General features: G+C 41.9%; 1 protein-coding gene across 1 annotated transcript in view; it reads right to left on the bottom strand.

Annotated features, from left to right (window-relative positions):
* The window catches only part of LOC147027119 (pappalysin-2-like), a 510774-nt gene that overhangs the window by 63124 nt on the left and 427113 nt on the right, over positions 1–20537 (bottom strand). The window contains exons 26-27 of the mRNA XM_085883285.1: positions 14894–15022; positions 13078–13175 (exon numbers count right to left, since the gene is read on the bottom strand). The gene's annotated coding sequence lies outside the window, so the exon portion shown is untranslated. The remainder of the gene's footprint in view (positions 1–13077; positions 13176–14893; positions 15023–20537) is intronic.

The raw sequence follows: 20537 nt of genomic DNA, 5'->3' as shown, positions 1-20537 counted from the left end.
ACTCTGTTGGAGTCCCTTTGTATGCATGTAAAGTTTCAGGCTGCAAGGTTTCATGATCTTGAATTTATGGAGGACACACACACACACACACACACACACTATTATAGATTTGGTCAGTTGACACCACCCAAGCACAAGCACTCTCAGCGTTGAGGAATATCACGATTCAGACAAAATTGCGGCTTGTCGGAAATATAGATCATACTTGGAAGCACAAAGCAAGAGTTCAAAAGGTCCATCCCATATTCTGTTTCTCAAGAAAGTGTGAGGTGGGGTGTTCTTCGACCTCTCTGATTGACCATAGAGTTGTGTTCATGCCTGAACCAAGATATCTGAGAAACATTGAATCACAGACCTGTTTTTGTATTTTCCATTAAATGCTTCATGCAATTCAATCTCGCCTTTCTACGAGGTTGTTCAGTGAAAATAATTTGGGTTGACTGTCCAATTTCATCTATTCTCGCCTCCTTCATGCTGAGGCACAGTTACTTTGATTTAGCTAACAAACTGCAAAGGTCAACATCAGGTCACTGTTTTTGCATTTGCATGGAACAAAATCAGAATTAAAACCAATTAAACATCATGTTTCTTCATTTCAAGAACTTTTAGGAAACGTAACAAAAAATTTGATGAGCTCGCAATGAATCAAATCAAATATCTAGAAAATGAAATCATATTTTACATTAGACATGTGACTTTATGTGTCATACCTGTTGCATGCTCCAACACTATTTCCCAACAAACATTACTTCTGCGATTGAGATAGACCGTCACACACATTCTGTCCTTTCTGTGTAGTCATAATTGAGCAAAGTCATAGGTCCGACAGAGTGATTGAAGGCAGAACAATGTTTGAGCAAGACTCGGCAGTGTAATCGTAAGTGTCCGCTCTGAATCCAGGAGGTATGTGGTTCGAACCCCAGCTGTCATACCAAAGACTTTAAAAATATAACCTGCTGGTTTCTTGCTTGATTCTCAGCATTTAAAAGGATGGAGAATGGACAAACAACCATAAGTTGGTCACCATTACACAGACCTTTATAGAATTAGGCCTAATGGCCTCCTCCTGCATTTATGTTCCTTCTCGGAGAACATATTATTGTTAATGTCCTTCCGAATTCAAATGACATTCAGTTCCATTGCTGTTCACGCAGTGTATATGAAGTTTATGGTTTATTGCCATACCTTTCATGCATGGTATTCACGAATAGTAGTCTTAGTGCAACCTGCAGAAAATAATAAGGTCGGGCTGTCAAAGGCATTGTTCCACATTATAACTGGCCATCCTGCTTTCTGTTATTTGCAGGAGTATCGGTTCAAATATTTTTATGGAAGGGATGAACTCTTCATTTGGTTTCACTGTAATGTCTGATGATACCAGGACCTGTTTTTTTTTCTTGCCAACTGTAGCCACATGTATTGGCATCGTGGTGCATTGTCAGTGGGATACTGTTTTTGTTCTTTTATGACACATATCTCTCTTTTTCTCTCTTGTATGTATGTATGTATGTATGTATATATATATATATATATATATATATATATATATATATATATATATATATATATATATATATACACACACACACACACACACACACACACACACACACACACACACACACACACACACACACACACACACACACACACACACACACACACATAGTCAAGGCTAGTGTAAGAGCTAGAACACAGATCAGATCAGGACACAGCATAACAAAAGGAACAGGAGGAGAGGGGGGGGGAGACGCTAACAGATGGGCAGAGGGAGAAAATACATGAAAATGGACAAACAAGGGATGCAGGCAACTCTGAGGCATAAGGGAGAATGCAAGTTGTGGAAAAGATGGTTACATAATCAAAATTTTGGGAGGGGTGGGGGTGGCTTTATGGGTGTCGAAAAGATCGTAGTTTTGGATGGGGGATGATTTGAGATGGTGGCAAACAGCTGTCTTGAAGACCTGTAGGGAGGAATGAGATTGAAGATTGTGTGGAAGTTGGTTCCACAGGTAGGGAAAAGACAAACAAATGAGTGGAGGTGAGTATTGGTTCTGGATTTAGGCAGTTTCATAAGAAGGGGGCTGCTGGTGAACCGCGTACATCCTGCAGATAACTGGGGAGGGGGGGATTGCCAAGACTGCATATGCAGCTTACCCAAAAGAGATCATGGCTGAGAATGAGACCCAAGATTTTGAGTGACTGAACCTTACCTTTTGAGAAGGTTGGTGAGAAAGTAGATGGGAGCGTTTGTGGTACGGTCCTTTCGGGGAGTGAAAGAGAGAGGAGGAGGAGGAGAGAAAGAGAAAGAGAAAGAGAAGAGAAAGAGAAGAGAAAGAGAAAAGAAAGATAAGAGAAAGAGAGAGAGAAGAGAAAGAGAAGGAGAAAGAGAAAGAAAAGAGAGAGAGATGAGAGAGAGGAGGAGAGAGAGAGAGCGAAGAGGAGGAGGAGAGAGAGTGAAGAGGAGGAGGAGAGAGAGAGCGAAGAGAAAGAGAAAGAGAAAGAGAAAGAGAAAGAGAAGAGAAAGAAAAGAGAAAGAGAAGAGAGAGAAGAGAGATGAGAGAGGAGGAGAGAGAGTGAGGAGGAGGAGAAGAGAGCAAAGATGAGGAGGAGAGAGAGCGAAGAGAAAGAGAAAGAGAAAGAGAAAGAGAAGAGAAAGAGAGGAGAAAGAGAGGAGAAAGAGAAGAGAAAGAGAAGAGAGAGAAGAGAGATGAGAGAAGAGGAGAGAGAGCGAGGACGAGGAGGAGAGAGAGCTAAGAGAAAGAGAAAGATAAGAGAAAGAGAAGAGAAATGAGAGAGGAGGAGAGAGAGTGAGGAGGAGGAGGAGAGAGAGCGAAGAGGAGGAGGAGAGAGAGTGAAGAGAAAGAGAAAGAGGAAGAGAAAGAGAAAGAGAAAGAGAAAGAGAAAGAGAGAGAGAGAGGAGAGAGAGAGAGAGAGGAGGGGAGAGAGAGAGAGGAGGGAGAGAGAGAGGGAGAGGAGGGGGAGGAGAGAGAGAGAAAAAGGGGGGAGAGAGAGAGAGAGGGAGAGAGAGAGAGAGAGAGAGAGAGAGGGAGAGAGAGAGAGAGAGAGAGAGAGAGAGGGAGAGGGAGAGGGAGAGGGAGAGAGAGATAGAGGGAGAGGGAGAGGGAGAGAGAGAGAGAGAGAGAGAGAGAGAGAGAGAGAGATAGAGGGAGAGGCAGAGGGAGAGAGAGAGCGAGAGAGAGAGAGAGAGAGAGAGAGAGAGAGAGAGATAGAGAGAGAGAGAGAGAGAGAGAGAGAGAGAGAGAGAGAGAGAGAGAGAGAGAGAGAGAGTGAGTGTGTGTGAGAGAGAGATATTTCAAGGTTAAAAAACATTCCAAGTGTTTGACCAGTTTGTGAATTTTGTCAAGGTCTGAAGAGAGGGAAGAGGCTGCTGCTTGTCTGTATGAAGGATGAGGGATGTCATGGCAGAGAGTGGAGACATCAGCAAAGAGATAAAGAGTTTTTTACAGATAGTCAGAGAGATCATTGATGAAGATCAAGAATAGAACCAGGCCGAGAACACTGCATTGGGGCACTCCAGCCTTGACAGGGAGAGGAGATGAAAAAAACCTCCTAATTGAGCAATGATGGACAAACTATTTGCAGAGGTCAACATAGGTCATGCACATCCTGTATCGTCGAAAATGGTCAGAAGATAACTTCATAGGGTGGGATACCAGAGCCGGGTTGCTCTGCACTAAACCTGGCAATGCCCGTGTGTGGGCCCAATGGTGCAATGGATTGTCAAGCAGCAGAGGAAAGTGATGAGGTCTGATGAGTCATCTTTTACTATGTTCTCGACGAATGGATGCGTGCATGTGTGGCGACAGCCCAGGAGCCCTACACCCCTAAGTGCCTGGTTCCAACAGTAAACGTTCTGCCGGCTCCATAAAGGTGTGGGAAATGTTTTGCCGGTATGGCTTGGGTCGACACATTTCATTGGAAGGCAGGGTTTATGCAATGGACTATGTTACTGTCCTGAGTGTCATCTGAATCCCTGCTGGGAGGGTGTCTTGAGGATGAAAATGTTCCAGTCCACAGGGCACCGGGTGGTTTGAGGAGCACGAGGATGCAGTTACCCATCTTCCATGGTCTTCCAAATTGCTGGACCTCAATCCCATATCGCATTCATGGGACTGCCTGGAGAGGTGTTAAAGATAGAGGTTTCTGCCTCCATCAAACCGACGTGAAATGGAGGACTTCCTTGAGGAAGAATCGTGCCACATTCCTGCAGAACAGTTCCAGACCCTTTTTGACTTCATGCCACATCAGATCCATGTGACCCTGGATGCACGTGTTGGCCCAACACCCTACTAAGTGACATTCTGTTGGTGTTTCCATTTTTTGTCTACTGCCTGTAGATACAAAAGACTGATATAATGGAAGAAAAGAAGAACAACAATAACATCAGCAACAGCGGCAAGGGTGTCACATAATGACCCCGACAATATATCTTAGGGTTGATGTATCTAAGGGGAACACATGAACTGTTATCCTCCAAACGCAGGGTGTTTTGGCAGGTTTTTTATAAGTACACTTTCTGACCATAGAAACACTTCTGGATAGCAATAGATGCTCACAGCTTGACCTTTCAATCCTGGTATCAACCTACCAGAAGGCCAAAGTCCTTACATTTGGTTATCAAAACAGACTGTTTTGGCATTTTTTTCAACCAGTCAGCCTAACAAGTGTTTGAGTTTGCTTTATTGCATGAAATAAATAAAAATAACCTTCCACCTAATTTAAGTTTATAAATCCAGAAGGAGCTCTGTCTTAAAATGATTTTTTATCAAGGAATTAAACTTTTTATTTGCTTGATAAGTGTCATGCCTACTTAGGTTTGGCGAATCGGTCTGAAGCTAATAGAAACATCATAAATGTGAGTCAAACCACATATTAATAACCACACTTTGAGAGTCTTAATGAATAACAATGCTCCTTTGAGGCAAGGCTTATTTTTTAAATATCATTCGCAAATTTAATCACCCTATCAGCTGATCCCGCGAGGAAACCGTTCTTTTGCCTTGTGCTCCTTCGAAACCCGAAGCCACATGTTGCTGCCAAATGCCTTGGCTTGTGATTTCAACTTTAAACATTAGATCGGCTCATAATATCAATGATCACATTTTCTCAGCCTTCATATCTGATGCAAAGGAATGGATATTCTGGCTGGAAGGAAAATGCTGGCTTGTGTAAGAGTGAATCATTTGAGAGCCAGGTCCTGCGGAGTTAAATAATACATTGAGTGCTTGCGACACCACTCGTCTATGAGAGATACATCATCTCTTTACGTTTTATAATAAACCATATTTTTATGATACATTTTTTTAATATCGGAACCATTTATTCATGTAATAAAACCGAATGGAGATAAATGAACGAGTCGGGCAACAAGCCACTAATTTTATCATAGTTACCACGAGTCCATAAACAATGCGTGTGTGTTTAAACAGTGCAAAGAATGTCGGAATGAAAAAGAAAACATCCAGCATTGTATGCATTAATTTCTTATTATTTTTAAAATATCCGTTCTTCACATATTTCTTGACCAATTTATAAACTGCCATACTGGTATCTTGCAGGCAGGGCAATGCATCGTTGTGTGCACCGTTCCTCGGATGGACGTTAAACTGGGCGTCCCATCTGCCGGCATAAGTTGGTGAATGTTAAACATCCCACGGTGCCCTTTATTAAGAATAGGATAGTTATCACCAGCACCCTGGACAAATGTCCTGCACAGTTTCCAAGCCTGAATGCCACCGGCCAGAAATGTGACATTCGGAGGGAATGATCCGTCGTGCTAACAAGATATAAAAGCACGGAGGAGCTCGTTTGTTGGGTTTCTTGCCCTTTAAAGACATGGCTTATATGTTTTAGAAAGTGGTGGCAGATGCCAAGGGTTCGATGAGCTAATGACACCAGCTGACAATGCCAACGGACGAGCTGTCGCATGTGATGACATTGCCAACCGGGCTATGCTGCGACACGGGCGACAAACAGAGGAAGACACTTGAGAGCTACGTAACTTGTTTTCCTTTTTTCTCCCTTTACTCCAGGAATATATTGATTGGAAAAAAGAATGAAAATTAATTTATGAAAAATAAAAGGTTTTTTTGTTTTCTTTCAAAGCAAGGACACAAGAATGGTTCAGGTGATAAAAAAAAAATTAAATTGAAAGTTGAATTTTGGAAATTAAATACATTATTAATCAGATGTTGTATTTGCTCTTTATCCCCCACCTATCTTTTTTGGCATTAAATATACAGTATATACATATCTATATGTATATATATATATATATATATATATATATATATATATATATATATATATGTATTACAAGAAAAGTATTTTCTTATTGCTTCAGCTTTACCATTCACATGATGGTGAGCAAAACAAAACCGTTTGATCTTGGTTTCGGAGGAAAAAAAAAATCACAAAAGATTTACTAGTTTGTTGCAACACGAAGGTTCGCTGCGCATCAGGAAAGGCTGCCAAGCTTAGAACCGATCGCTTACAAGTATGTGCCTGAGGTCTTGGAGAGAAGATGTGATTTTAAACGTGCAGTTCTCTTGTCTACAGGCATAATACCTCGTCATCAAACAATAACAGTGAGATGGACAGTTTCTTCCAAAAATTCCGTTTTTTATGAAGTTATCACTCTATGAGCTGAATGCGTATTATATTCGAGGGATAATATTCAGGAATTGTGAGCAAAGAAGATCTGGTAGCAAAACTCTTACTAATTGAACTTTGCCAACCACGCAAAATTACACACAAGTGTTGTAACTTAGAGGGCCAACGTGAGTGCGAATTCAAAGTGAGAAATGGTGCAAGAGTACTGGGCAATGCTAAATTACACGTGCCCCCCCCCCGCCAAATCTCTCAGTCGTTCACCCGCCCCAACAAAACACACACATATATATATATATATATATATATATATATATATATATATATATATATATATATATATATATATATATATATATATGTACACACACGTGGGTGGGGGTGGGGGTTGGGGGTGTACTGCGAGGGCAGTCAGAATTAACATCTGTTCACAATATGTCTCATTTCTCAGAAGGGGCCCCAGGCTGGATTACAGCGACTGAGCCACTGCCAGTCGGGGTTCCATACAGTTCAGACGGCCCTTACAAGTCCGGCCAAGTCATTGTGCATGGTTCCCTTGCTGCACGTCTCGCTTGCTGTGTCAAGCACCATTATCTATTTATTTTCTATGTGGGCTTTCTCTTGTTTGGGTTCATGGCCCAATTTTAATGAAAAGCAGTCAGGTAAAAGTTTATGAACGGGTGCGCGAGTAATATAATGGAAGATAGTCTACAATTTGCCTTAAAACATGGAGATGATCACAGGAAGTCCATGAGCTGACATTGAAAAAAAAAAAGTGAAATTCGTGGTGTTTTGTCAATGTTTTATTTTATTTGTCGTTCCAATGTGATAATTATTTAATATTTACCATCACCCTGATTTTAATATTTACCAATTCCAAAGTAGCCTCCTCACTGACTCATGAACCTACAAACTAAAGGCCGAGACAAAAAAGCCTGCCATTTTAAAGCTTATTTTTGTCTTACTGATGAAGGCGTTATACGAAGGCAGACAACACTTGTCCAAGACTGATGCTTTGAAATATACCGGCGTGCACTCAGCTGCCTCATGATTTGTTGTTGATAATAATTATTTGGAGAGATCTCTCAGGATTGTAGTCTGGTTTGGTTGAGGATTTCTCCCAGGTGGTTCTCTTTCCATTGATTGGTTAATCCAATGTGACATCACTGGTAGAACATATTAAGTTATGTAAATCAAACCTTTTCCTAAAAGTAACCTTCATGAATTGTGGAGTCAAATGGGATGCAGGCCTAGCCAAAAGCCTGGCACTTAAAATCCAATATTTGTTCTCCTGCTGATGAAGTCACGAGGACAGAAACAGTAACTGTAAAGATGCTTGTAAGGCCATGAAATTTCTCCAAAGGGCCAGGATTCATGATTTGTTGCAGAACCACATATTTTCCCCTTTGGGCCAAGGTGCGTGTGTATTGTTGACAAGCTTTGTATAACATTGTACTTTGCTCTAAATGTTGACAAACATTTGTTTAGCTTTATCCAAATGTTTGAATTTTAACTTTTTTTTTGTCTATAACGTTGTTTTGAAGAAGATAATAGTGAGTGACCAGAGATGTCAGCCGCAGTGTCAAGCTGCAGGTGCATTGTTTTGAAAGGCTTTTCATGGCTTTGAAAGCCCATGCATTTTAGTGTATGGACTCAGGTATGCTGTATGTATTTTGCTTTATTTTATTTGATATTTTCTGTCTAAAAATGTATTTTATAAGAAAGAAACAGCAGTTGTAAATTTTATGACTGTGAATCTTAGCCTGAGGGCCAGAGTGCATGAGTATTGTTTTCATAAGCTCTTAATGGTTTGCATGACCATGTACTTTGTTCTTCAGGCTAAAGGGCATGTGTTCAGCCTTGTCACAATGTTTTTCTTGTTGTACACCGCTCCTTCCCAATTTCTTTCCAGGTGATGCATGACGTCATCGCTGGGTGCCAAAGGAAGGCAGTACTCAGTTTTTGCTCCGTTTGTTTTCTTGTTTGTTTGTCTGGGCAATATCTGAGTCATCCTTTGAGCAAGGAAGCTGAAATTTGGGGACAAAAGTTAAGATGTGCTTTGGCAAAAACGGCATTTAAATTTTTTTTTGATTAATCAATGAAGTGATTAAGTACTTAATTATTATCAATTTATTAATTCCTTATTTATTTTGTTTCTCATCTAGGCACTATCTCGGGCACCTTTTGAGTGAGGATGCTGACATTCGGACAGGACAGTGAACAAGTAATTTGGCTTTCAAGGGTATTTTTGATTCATTGATTAAATCAATTAATAGATTAATTATTCATTTTTTGATGAACAAATTAATTTTCAAAAAGTTGCATATTCGGATGAAACAGTGGTAGTTTTGGAATGCTAAGAGCCAATTGATTAATTAATTAGTTGTTTTACTATTATTATTTCTTCATTTTAATTATGCAATCAATCAATTATTGTACACCGTTCCCTCCCAATTCTGTGTCCATGTACCGCATGGCAGCATTGCTGCGCGCTGAAGAAGCCCTGCAATGTCACGTGCTGGAGTTGTAAATTTATTTGGCATGGGGCGCTGTGAATGCATCTCTACTTGTTTAAAACCTTTTTAATAAGTAGGTGTTTCTCAATAGAGAAAGTGTTTTTTTGAATGAACATGAATTTTCGCCAAAGGGCCAGGGTATATGTGCATTGTTTTGACCAGCTTTTCCTAATCATGTGTTTTGGTCTTTGTGGCTGGTCTTTGGGATAAAGTGCACATGTTCAGCCTTGTAACAATGTTTTGATTAAAAAAAGTTAAAAAAAACCTTTTTACATAAAAATCATTTCACATTTGAGAAACATGTGTGCAGAACTGAATCTTTGAATCACTGGCTTGAAGATGGCCCATTCTTGGTTGTTGTTAATGCTTTGCAAAGTTCTCTCTTCCTGAAGTGCTCTATATATATATATATATATATATATATATATATATATATATATATATATATATATATATATATATATATATATATATATATATATATATATATATATATATTTTTATATACACACACATACATATATACACAGGGTGTTCCAAAAAGACATGGACAAGTTTGGTTGTTAATTTGTTACCACAAATTATACAATGATACCCTTTGGTTTATGTGATACCAAAACTCATAAAGTTTTCTTTATTTTCAGATCTGGTGGTTTAATGTTAAAAAAAAAAAATGGCTCCTCCATAGGAGACAGCTCAGTGCATTTGTCAAAGCGTCGAATGGTTCATCGAGGTGAGATCCGACATGCAAGTTTAACATAATTTCTGTACAATGTATGGAAGGAATCCACCAAATCCACCCTCAGAGAGTAGTACAAGAGGTGCAAGGAGACTGAAGCTTGTCAGAAACAGAGAAGTACCGGTCGACCAAGCACAAGTGCAGCAGACGTTGAACGAGTGTGTGAATCATTTTCAATGAAGTCCCAGAAAATCAATTTGTTGTGCAACCAGAGAACTAGGACTACCAAGCACCACTGTACACATGACTTTTGTATAAAAGACCAAAGCTTTATGCCTATAAGTTGCAGATTCTGCAGGAACTCAAACCAAATGACAGACCCAAACACAAGGTGTTTGTCTTGGAAATGCTCAGTCGCAAAGAAGATGATGAAGATTACCCGAAAAGGTCATGTTCACAGATGGAGCTTCCTTTCATGTGTTGGGGAAGGTCAACTGGTACAATGTGAGGATCTGGGGCTTTGAACACCCCCATATGGACATTGAACATATACGCAACATTCCAAAGGTCAATGTGTGGTGTGGCCTTCTCCATGACCGCTTGGTGGGTCCGTTTTTCTTTGTGGAGGATACAGTGACCTCAACAATTTACAAGGTTGCATGTTGGAAGGATTCGCCTTTCCATATTGAAGACCTGCAACACGATATCATTTTTCAACAAGATGGCCAACCCCCTCATTGGGCCTTAGTCGTTCGAGCCATCCTGAAAGAAAAGTTTTCAGGTCGATGGATTGGCTAAGACGGACCAACGCCTGACCTCCACGATCATCAGACATAACCCCACTTGATATATTTGTGTGGGGGTTTGTCAAAGATGTTGTCTACAACACCAAGGTGGCAAACCTGCAGGATCTTCGTTCTCGGATCACAGCTGCATGCACACTGGTAGACATAAAAATGCTGAGCCGAACATGACAAGAACTTGTTTCCAACCTTGATGTCCTGCATGTGACAAACGGAGCTCACATTGAAGTGTATTGATGATGTGCTCAAAACGTTGAGTTTCTGTATCATATAAACTCAAGGGTATCTCTGTATTGATTGTGGTACTAAAAAATATAAACAACCAAAGTTGTCCATGACTTTTTGGAACAACCTGTACTTATTATGAGATAGGGTGTGTATATTTTGTTTTGTGGAATGGAGTGGAGTTTTCCATCGCTCGATTGTGTGAAGCAAAGCTTGGTCCACGAGTTTGAATAGGTTAGATTTATTCTTGTATTACATATCTGTAGAGATATGTTGTACAGAATTTTTGCACCGAAAAGGTGGTGACCGGAATATTGAACAGTTTTGAGTTAAGTTATATTAAGGATGACCTGGAAATTTGAGGCCACGTGGAGGTCAGGTCTGCACAAATGCACACGGGAAAATGCTACACGTTTTTCAAAGGACACTGAATGAGCCATTTGGCTGGCGCACTACAACCAATGCAGGTAAAGTGGGTTACAGAGTCTTGTAGAGAGGCAGAATGTCGGAGCATGTGGCAACACCCATCAGAAGCAGTGACCATTGATGGGATCTGTCACCCATGAAGGCAATCCCAGAGGTGACGAAGGCTGTGACCTTGCATGCGGGCAGCAGTTGGAGTTGATCTATGGAAAAGAGTGGAAAAGAATCCCTCTTTCTCCTTGGCTGCCTTAATCATCGCTATTATTTATATTCGCCTTCGTGCCTTGAACCGCCCATCACTTCGTGCCACATCATCTTGCAGCCACAAGCAGCTCGTGCTTGCCACAAGCACTCATCTGCCCCTTTGTTCCTTGTAGGAGTCTGGTATTTGGCACCAACGTGGGAATTATTTATTTTATTTGTACATAAATTTACGTGTTCTTTTCATTCCCTGTCTGTCGACTGCAAGATTTGTGCCGTTATTAGCCCGCATTTGACTTAGTCTTAAACGGGGGCTTATGGATTTGGTCTCAATTTTCATGTCCGTGTGTGTGTGCATGCGTCCGCAACCGTATCTCGGACATGCATGGACCACTTTTATTCGTACTTGGCACAAAGATAACACATGATGGAATACATGTGCACCTCACTTTATTTTGTGATCTGATCAAAGATGGCCGACTGGTAGACTGGCGGCCATTTTGGTTGGCAATAGCATTCAGGCTGATCAAATAGAAGTGGGGAAAACAATCAACGGAGTCTAATGCTGTCATGGCCCTCCACCTTCTGCCAGCTAGGGCTGGGACAAGCAAGCCAAATTGGATCCAATTGATTCTTGTTGCTGTACCCAAATGTTGATTTCATCAGAATACATCTGGGCACTGGTTATAGCGCACCTTTTGATCCCACCTATAATGCCCCTGCGGCTGGGCTCTGCAAAGCTACCAGCAGATTTGCATGTGCAGTCCAGCTCAGACCAATTATTGAGCTGGGCCACACTCAAATTGTGTCAGAAAAGCCTCCAATCCTCCTGACCCATTAAAATTTACAAGTGGATTTGCCTTTCCAACAGCTGGCAAAAATGTCCCCACATAATCCAAATATATCCTGGAGATTATATTTCCCACAGGCTGTTCCTCACAAAATCTAGTAGTCGCAGATACCCAAATACAGCTACTGGCAATGGTCTCCTTGGTAAATGTCACCTCCTCATGAAGATGACAGCCAGACCTCTTCTCTCAGCTCTTCCTGTTTTCAACCTCGTCACAAATCAGATTGTGATAAGAAACCTTCTGCTCATCGTTGACAAATCTACCCCAAATCAGCTGCCATTAGAGGTTCCCACTGATCTTGCAAAGCCTGCTCCTTGACGACTCTAAATCCTGCACTCGAGGTATTATATCCTCATAATGCTCTGCAACTTGTGCAATCTCCTTGCACTGATGATGCAGATTAGCATCCGCACGATTGTGATGGTACTTCGAGCATGACACACATAAAGCAGCTTTTTGTTCACTCGCTCCAGCTCCACATATAATATTTTTGTTTTACTCTCCAATTTCTCCTCAAATCAAATTCTTTTCATGGAATTTCATGTTAAATAAATTTTCTGTTGTACCAATTTCACCTCCATGTCATCCTTTCCTCTATTTGATGCAGGTTATCATCCATTTTAGTTTCTAATTGCCAGAGCATCAAATACTGTTAACCACATTCAATTCGCATGTTCCCATACATTTACATGAATTTCACTTTCATTCACAGAATAGTGAGAAGCAACATCACCAGATTCACTTGCCATGCTTGACGTGCCCATGGAGGAAGAGCTTCACTGAGTGACACTCTGGGTGGGTGAAGTTCATACCTTAAGGTCATCCTTACTGCAAAGCCATTAACCTGACACAAGAAAGAAGAGAAAAAAGCCATTAACCTCATGTTCCAAATGTTGCACAGTTCCTCTGCTACCTTGTATGAATTACACAGCAAGAAAACCCCTTCAAATAAAAAAATACAATTGTTGTGCTCACATGCAAAATTAATTTTATCAAGTTTGGTCCAAAAAGATCGAACTATAATCCCACTCCTGAAACAAATTGTCACATGGACGATGACAGTCGGAAAGGAACGTAATACTCACACTCATGACCGATACTGTGTTCGTGTCTGGTATTGCCGAAAGATAAGCGGTGTGGATTGGTGGAGTGAATCCTACACTCCTTATCAAACTTACTGAAAAAAAAAATTCATCCTCCAGGGACCACAAATGAACTTTATCATTCGTAAGAAACAAATGGCAGCCGAAAGGAAGCACACGCCAATACTTTAGGAAACAAGTCTGAAGACGACAATGGTTCACGAGCGGTATTTGACGATGTAGACTGTTTCAGAAGTCAAGGATGAGACAATGTGATAATGTTTGACCAAGTTATAAAAATGATCAACATGATGTGGTACGAGTGACAGGTTATTAGCTGCAAAATGTCGAAAACCCGGTTTCGTTCAACAACTTTCAAAATTTGACCTTTGCATAACCTTTAAGGGTCACAAAACAATGTTGTGGATATTAAAATAAGGAAACAGGATACGTGCTATAGCTTATTGGAGTTAGTTCGTCGAAGAACGTCGAACACCCCGTTCGATTCCCACAACTTTGAAAATTTGACTTTTGTGGCCTTTAAAGGTCAAAAGTCAAGGATTATCACCTTTGGTGCAAAACTTCCTCTGGAACATTCCAGGAACAATACAACGTCATATTGGCTATATGGCATTTCACACTCTTCGGATTATCCATACTTTGATGAAATCGGAGTAAAAACAGAATTGAAGGGGGCGCCACGGGCAAGGTGTTCAAGATAGAGCAAAAATGGTTTCAAGACTTTAGGTGGGGAATGACCTCAAGATTATGCATAAAAAATATTGTCATCCAAGCTCTCAAAGTTTTGGTGGTCGTATGATTTTTATGTCAAAATTCGCAATTTTCTAAGTTTTTGACCTTGTGACCTTGACCTTGGGAGGAAAATGAAAAATCGGACAACGACAAGTTTTAGACAATTCATTTTGCTATTGAAATACCGAAGAACCCATTCCATTCAGTCAATTCCCGAGGAGAAGATAGATTTTTAATCCGACTACCCCCTAAAAATGGATATTTTTTGGGCGTGGCTCCACCCACAACGGGCGTAGCCACGCCCTCATCCAGGAAAACCCAACCAGACATTGATATCGAACACATAACTAAGTTTCATCAAGATCGGATCAAAGCCCACGGAGATATGCTCTGGACAGACAGACACACAGACATAACGAATATAGTGGTCACTGGCTGGCGCTCGTGAACCAAAAAATAATTCATTTATAACACAAAATAACTCTGGAAAGATAAAACAATTAAAATGCAATGAGACGGCAAATGATTGAACTCTGTCCCATTAGTTGCAACAAAATTCAATCACTCATGACTCCTGGAGAATGATTTAGGGACATGGTGAAGTATAAAAATCAAGAAGAACAACACAGCAGTCAGAAGGACATGGCCTCTGGAAGGGCATGGCCTCTGGAAGTTCACAGCACAGCAGTCTCCCTGCATCAGTCTCTTATTCTTTACTCCAACTTACCTTCAGCTTCCTTCACCACCTCGTCCACTTCCTCTCCATCTTGAATGCCTCCACCAGTCAGGGAGTGTGGGCTGTAACTAACCACAAGCTGCCACCAATTTCTGGTCCAAGCTTCCATCTATCGCCACCCTGTAATTGATGACAGATTGCAGCTTGAATGAACCAACAAACGAAACAATGGTTTTACCTTACAATTAAACAGCTTGAGGTATTGTCCCATGGAGAGAACAATTTTGCAGTCAATAACAGTGTATCATTGTTTACACACAAAGACGTCAGCCATTGGAGCTTGCAGTGTTAGTGTGAGAAACTCCTGAGGCTATCCCCAAATACGAACAGAGGGTGCTACACATCTCCCAAACTTATGACTAAATGCAAAAAAGTGAAAATTTTTCTGAGTGAAAAAGTATTTTGTGGGAAACGGCATTACAGAGTCATAAAAATACTTTTCTTTTGCTTCTTGAGTGATGGAACAATCCATATGCTGACTGAAGAACTGAGGCCGATGAAAGATCGACTTGTTGATGAATCAAGCGGAATGATGTCTTTCAAACATGAGAGTGATTATAATTAATAGATATGAGAAGATACACCGATTTGAGATTGACCAAATTATTTTGGGAATGGGAAGTTGGCTTTTTTATATACATGCTTGAGGATCATGGAAAATCTAGAGCAGAATGCAATGGAACAAAATCGAAAATGGGAAACACCAACTCCAGAGTGGAGGTGACCATGAGAGTGATATCAAAAGGGGAGGGTGAGAAGGACACAAGTGGCGAGCAAGCTGCTCACAAGGTGAAACAGAGCATGGAGGGAGGGGGAAGTGGAGATGAAACAGAAAAGGAACATACCAACCAACAAATGAACAAACAAAAAGAGGTGAGTGAGGGCAGCAAAAAGTGAAATAACTTGGAAAGAGGGAGTACTTGGGAATAGGATCACTTTGGGTAGAAGAGATGATAAGTATGGACGAGGGATGACATGAGGAAGTAGTCTTCTTCCTTCATGTGGCCTTTCTCAGTGCAGAAGAATTCAAGTATGCCCTGGAAAGCTTGACATGTGGGAAACCACTGAAATCCACAGTCAGAAGTTTAGTACCTGTTGTCTCTTAGAAGTCTGATGTGTACAGGTTGAACATCAGGGGTGCTAAGACTGAGCCTTGCAGAACACCATTCTTGAGGCTGCGGGTTCTGCTGCGTCATGACTTGGATAAAGTGGATTAGGTGGTGGTCCTGTAGTATATCGTGTATCTTCAGCAGCAGGCCACGGCACCAGACTGTGTCCTATGCTGAAGACAAGTCGAAGAAGACAGCCCCACATTTCTGGTTTGATTCAAAGGAAATCTCAATAATGTCAGTTGCAGCAAGAATATGACTTTCAGTTCTACGATTCTTCCTGAAACCTGCTTGTTCTGGTGGGAGTGCTACCTTAACAAGTGGTTCTATCCTGTTGAGGATGAGCCTCTCAAGGACCATGAATGGGACAGATAGCAGCGATATTGGCCTGTAACTCTTTGGGATATCGGAGATTATTGAGTTTTAGGTGGCCACAACATTGGCCCTCTTCCAGAGCTTTGTAATCCTGAGTGAGGAAAGGCAGTAGGACATGAGGCACTTAAGCCAGAGGTGTAGATGTGTGCTCGCATTCTTCAACTGCTCTGCAGGAATGTTATCAGGTCTGGGTGCTTCCCACATGTCAGGCTTTCCAGGGCAAACTTGAATTCCTCTGCACTGAAATCCACAGCTAACCCACGGTCAGCAGATGGTGCTCTCCGGAAGTGTTTCAGTATTTATAAGGAATTAATGCACAGGAGAAGGCCATTCGGCCCATCATGCCTGCACCACACCAACACCAGATTTAATATATCCATCAATACCATATGGCATTTACTTTATGGGAAAATTCTTTGTCTGGGTTGGGGTCGTGGCCATTGCTGATGAGTGTTCTTGCTATAGAGTTAGGGGATACAAGGTATGCTGGCTTCTTTGTGGATCTGCCAGTAAGGTGGTTCACCATTCTTCATGCTCTCTGGCTGGAGTGAGTGAAGTCAGTGGTTGATAGTGCTGCCTGACATCTGTATCTGTGGGCCTCATCTAGTCTTGACTTAAGTTTGGTAGCAGCAGCGCTTGCTTCTTCATTGTTAGTAGCAGTCTTGACTGTGTTGTGCAAGCACTCACATTTGGGATCCCATCCAGGAATGTGTACTTCCTGATGGCCACGAGGGATACTCTTGGGAATTGCCATGATAGATCGGCAAAAGGCAGCAGAGCTGGCGTCAACATTCTCAGTCAGGAGCAGGGAGGGAGTCCACTGGTTTGTTGTTAGTTTGTGGTACATCTCCCAATCAGGATTTCTGAATTGCCAGTGCTCAGCAGGTAAGGTAGGAGCGGGAGCAACTAGGGGAGCATATTGATGAGAACTAAGTGGTGGTGAGAGTTTGGGAAATGTTCCAACACAGTTCCTTGAGGGTGGGTGAGGAATTACCCTTCCACTAGGCAACATCAGGGTTGGTGTGGGTACCCTAGTGGCTTGAGTAGAAAGTCACAGGTACTCATCTATCAAAAAGCAACTGAAAGTCAGATTAGGAGGCCCAATCACACAAGGTTTCACCATTAGATGATGAATAGTTATAGCTCCATTCAGTATGTGGGCAGTTGAAATCACCAGCAATGAGTACTGGAGAAGTAACTCAATAGTAGTGAACAGCTGTCTTGAAGCCCTGAAGGGAATAATGGGACTGAACAGACTGGAGAAGTTGCTTCCACATGAGAGAGAAATGAAGAACAAATGAATGGAGGTGAGCAATGAACATGGATTTTGGGAGTTTAACAAGAAGAAGGTTAATGGCAGACCATATACATCCTACAGAACCATGGGAGGGACAAAGAGAGGAGAGGGTGGAGGGTGCCAGACCAAAAGGAAAAGGAAGAATACTGAGAGGCTACCAACCTCTCTGTGATGCAAAGGTAGCAGGCCTTGATTATGAAAGAGCCTGATGATTTTGAGGGCCTTGCTTTCCATGGCATCGAAAAGGGAAAGGTGTGAGGAAGCACCAGCCCAAAGGGGGAGAGCAGTACTCAACCAAGTTGTGAATGAAGGCCTTGTATGTTGATTAAGGTTTGTATTGGAGAAGGAAAGACCTTTCACGATGGTGGATGCCCAGTTTGGGGTCAGGCTTTGGAGACCATCTTGGAAATATGGTCTGCCCAGAAAAAATCATGGCCGACAGTGAGGTCAACAAGTTTGAGTGAATTAACCTCTTCAAGCGGTTTGTTTAGGAAGTATATTGGAGGCTTTGTCATGATGATCCTTTTGGCGATACAAGGTGTGTGTGTGTGTGTGTGTGTGTGTGTGTGTGTGTGTGTGTGTGTGTGTGTGTGTGTGTGTGTGTGTGTGTGTGTGTGTGTGTATATGTGTGTGTGTGTGTGTGTGTGTGTGTGTGTCAGGGTTGAAGGACATATTCCAAGTGGTGGATGAGCTCCTGATTCCCTAAAGGTCTGCAGCGTGGTAAGATGTTGATGCCTGTCTGTCTGAAGGATGAGAGTTGATATGGCAGAAGGTGGAATCATCAGCAAAGTGATTAGCAGGATTTTCCAGGGAATCAGAAACATCATCAATGAAGATAAGGACCAAGATTGGGCCTGAATCACTGTCTAATTTTGACGGGGAACAGATATGAGAGGATCTTGCTGAGAGATACTAGCTGAATACTGGAGTGGAGGAAGTCGGTTGGCCATGAGAGGAGTTGGCTTTTCATGCCATAATCAGAGAGTTTAGACATTAAGACGAGGGTACAAGGCTATCAAATGTTCTAGATATCTCCAGAGAGGTGGCCCTGATCTCATGACTGAGATTGAGGGATTCCATTCATTGTTGGGAGAATGGAAGCAGCATGTCCAGGGTCGAAGGACCAGGTTTGAAAATGAACTGATGATCTGAGATCAGGTCATTGGAGAAAGGCAAGAGTTTGTTGTCAACTGCAATTATATATTCCATGGCTTTGCTTAAAATGAGAAGCAAGCTATTAGGCCTGTATTTAAGAGTATCAGGATTTGCACTGTGCTTGTGTTTTGCCATGATGGTGGTTCACTTCCAGGCAGATGGAAACTGATCCAGACAGAATGCTCAGGTGAGTATTACAGAAAGAGGATGAGCAAGAGCAGTAGAGCAGGTTTTTAGGATACATGCACTGATGTCGTCTGGAGCTGTTGCAGAATCAGAGTTGAAGTTTGCCAGAAACCTCTCCACCTTTTCAGGTTAGAAAGATACAGTCTCAAGAAGCAGTTTGGTATGACAGAATAGGGTAGGTATAGAGAGTGAGGGGTTTGGTGACATTTTGGCCTTCTCATGAGTAGAGTCGGCTGTAGTACCATTTTAAGTGAGGGAAGGGAGGGGGCTGGCATCTCTGCCTCACACCTTGCCCTTCTTGATATATGGAAAGCAAGGCCATGAAAACCATTGGGATCTCCCACGAAGAAGCTGATTGCGATGTGAGAGTAACAGGACTAGACAGACAGGTTTATGGCCTCTCTGTATTCTACCACCTTCTTTTTGGTCTTGCACCCTCTGCCCTCTCTTGTCTCTGTCCCTCCCATATTTCTGCAGGGCACACATGGTCTGCCAATAACCCTCTTCTTGTTCAACTCCAAAAATCCAGGCTCATTGCTCACCTCCACTCACTTGTTCCTCTTTTCTCTTATTTGTCAAATCAACTTCCACAGTCAGTTCAGTCCCATTCTTACCTCCTGGCCTAAAGACAGCTGTTCGCCATTACTTCAGGTCACCTCCATCCATTCTCATGATTTCTTCTCTCCCAAATAACTCCATTTCCAAGCCCTCTCCTTCAAGTTTATTTCGATTCTACCCCCCCCCCCACTCCACCTCTCCCTCACCTCTTTTCATTTGTTTGTTGTCAGTTGGTTTTTTCCTTTTCTGTTTAATCCCTGATTCACCCTTTTTCCTATTGGTGCGTTTTAGCTTGTGTGCAGCTTGTTTACCCTCATGTGATCTCCCCTCCTTTATCTTAATCTCATTCTCACACAACTACTATCTGGTTACATTCTGAATGGCTGGCCAGTGCACCAAGGCAATCTGCCTGTTCCATGAGGCCCTTCTGGGAAGCATTTCTGTCTGAGTGTTGACTATTTCTCAAAGTATCTTGAAGTCAGATGCAGTTTTGGGCTCCTACAAAAACATGTTGTTCAAGCTCTGAAATCCGTTTTCGCCAGACTTGCCATACCCAAGGAGTTATTTGCAGACAACATGATATTTTGCCAACCCTGAGCTCAGAAATTCACCCAGAGAAAGGGATTCAAAGGTGTGTCCTGCAGAACTACCTCAAATCTTCCATATGCACAGTCTAAAGGCCCAGTCACACCTTGACGTTTTAGCCAGGAATGGCAACGTATAAAAATGCACGTAAAACGTTGGCGTACGCTGAAGTTTTGAGCTTTTATTTTTTAAGTTTTGGTAGTATTCATAACGTGTTGGTCGTATGAATAACGTATTAGTAACGTGCACAGAACGTTTCGTTGTGTTAAAGATAACTTATACCAACGAATGCTTAGCCTGTTGTCGGCGTTCACAACCTATGCCCAACGATAGTTTAACTTAGTCATAGCGCGCTGCACGTATCGCCGAC

This window comes from Eptatretus burgeri, chromosome 5 (genome assembly GCF_056783735.1).
Source record: "Eptatretus burgeri isolate ZD-2024b chromosome 5, Ebu_testis_v1, whole genome shotgun sequence".
Classification (NCBI taxonomy): Eukaryota; Metazoa; Chordata; class Myxini; order Myxiniformes; family Myxinidae; genus Eptatretus; species Eptatretus burgeri.
The sequence above is the reverse complement of the archived record's forward strand: the minus strand, read 5'-3'. Positions and strand labels throughout refer to the sequence as shown.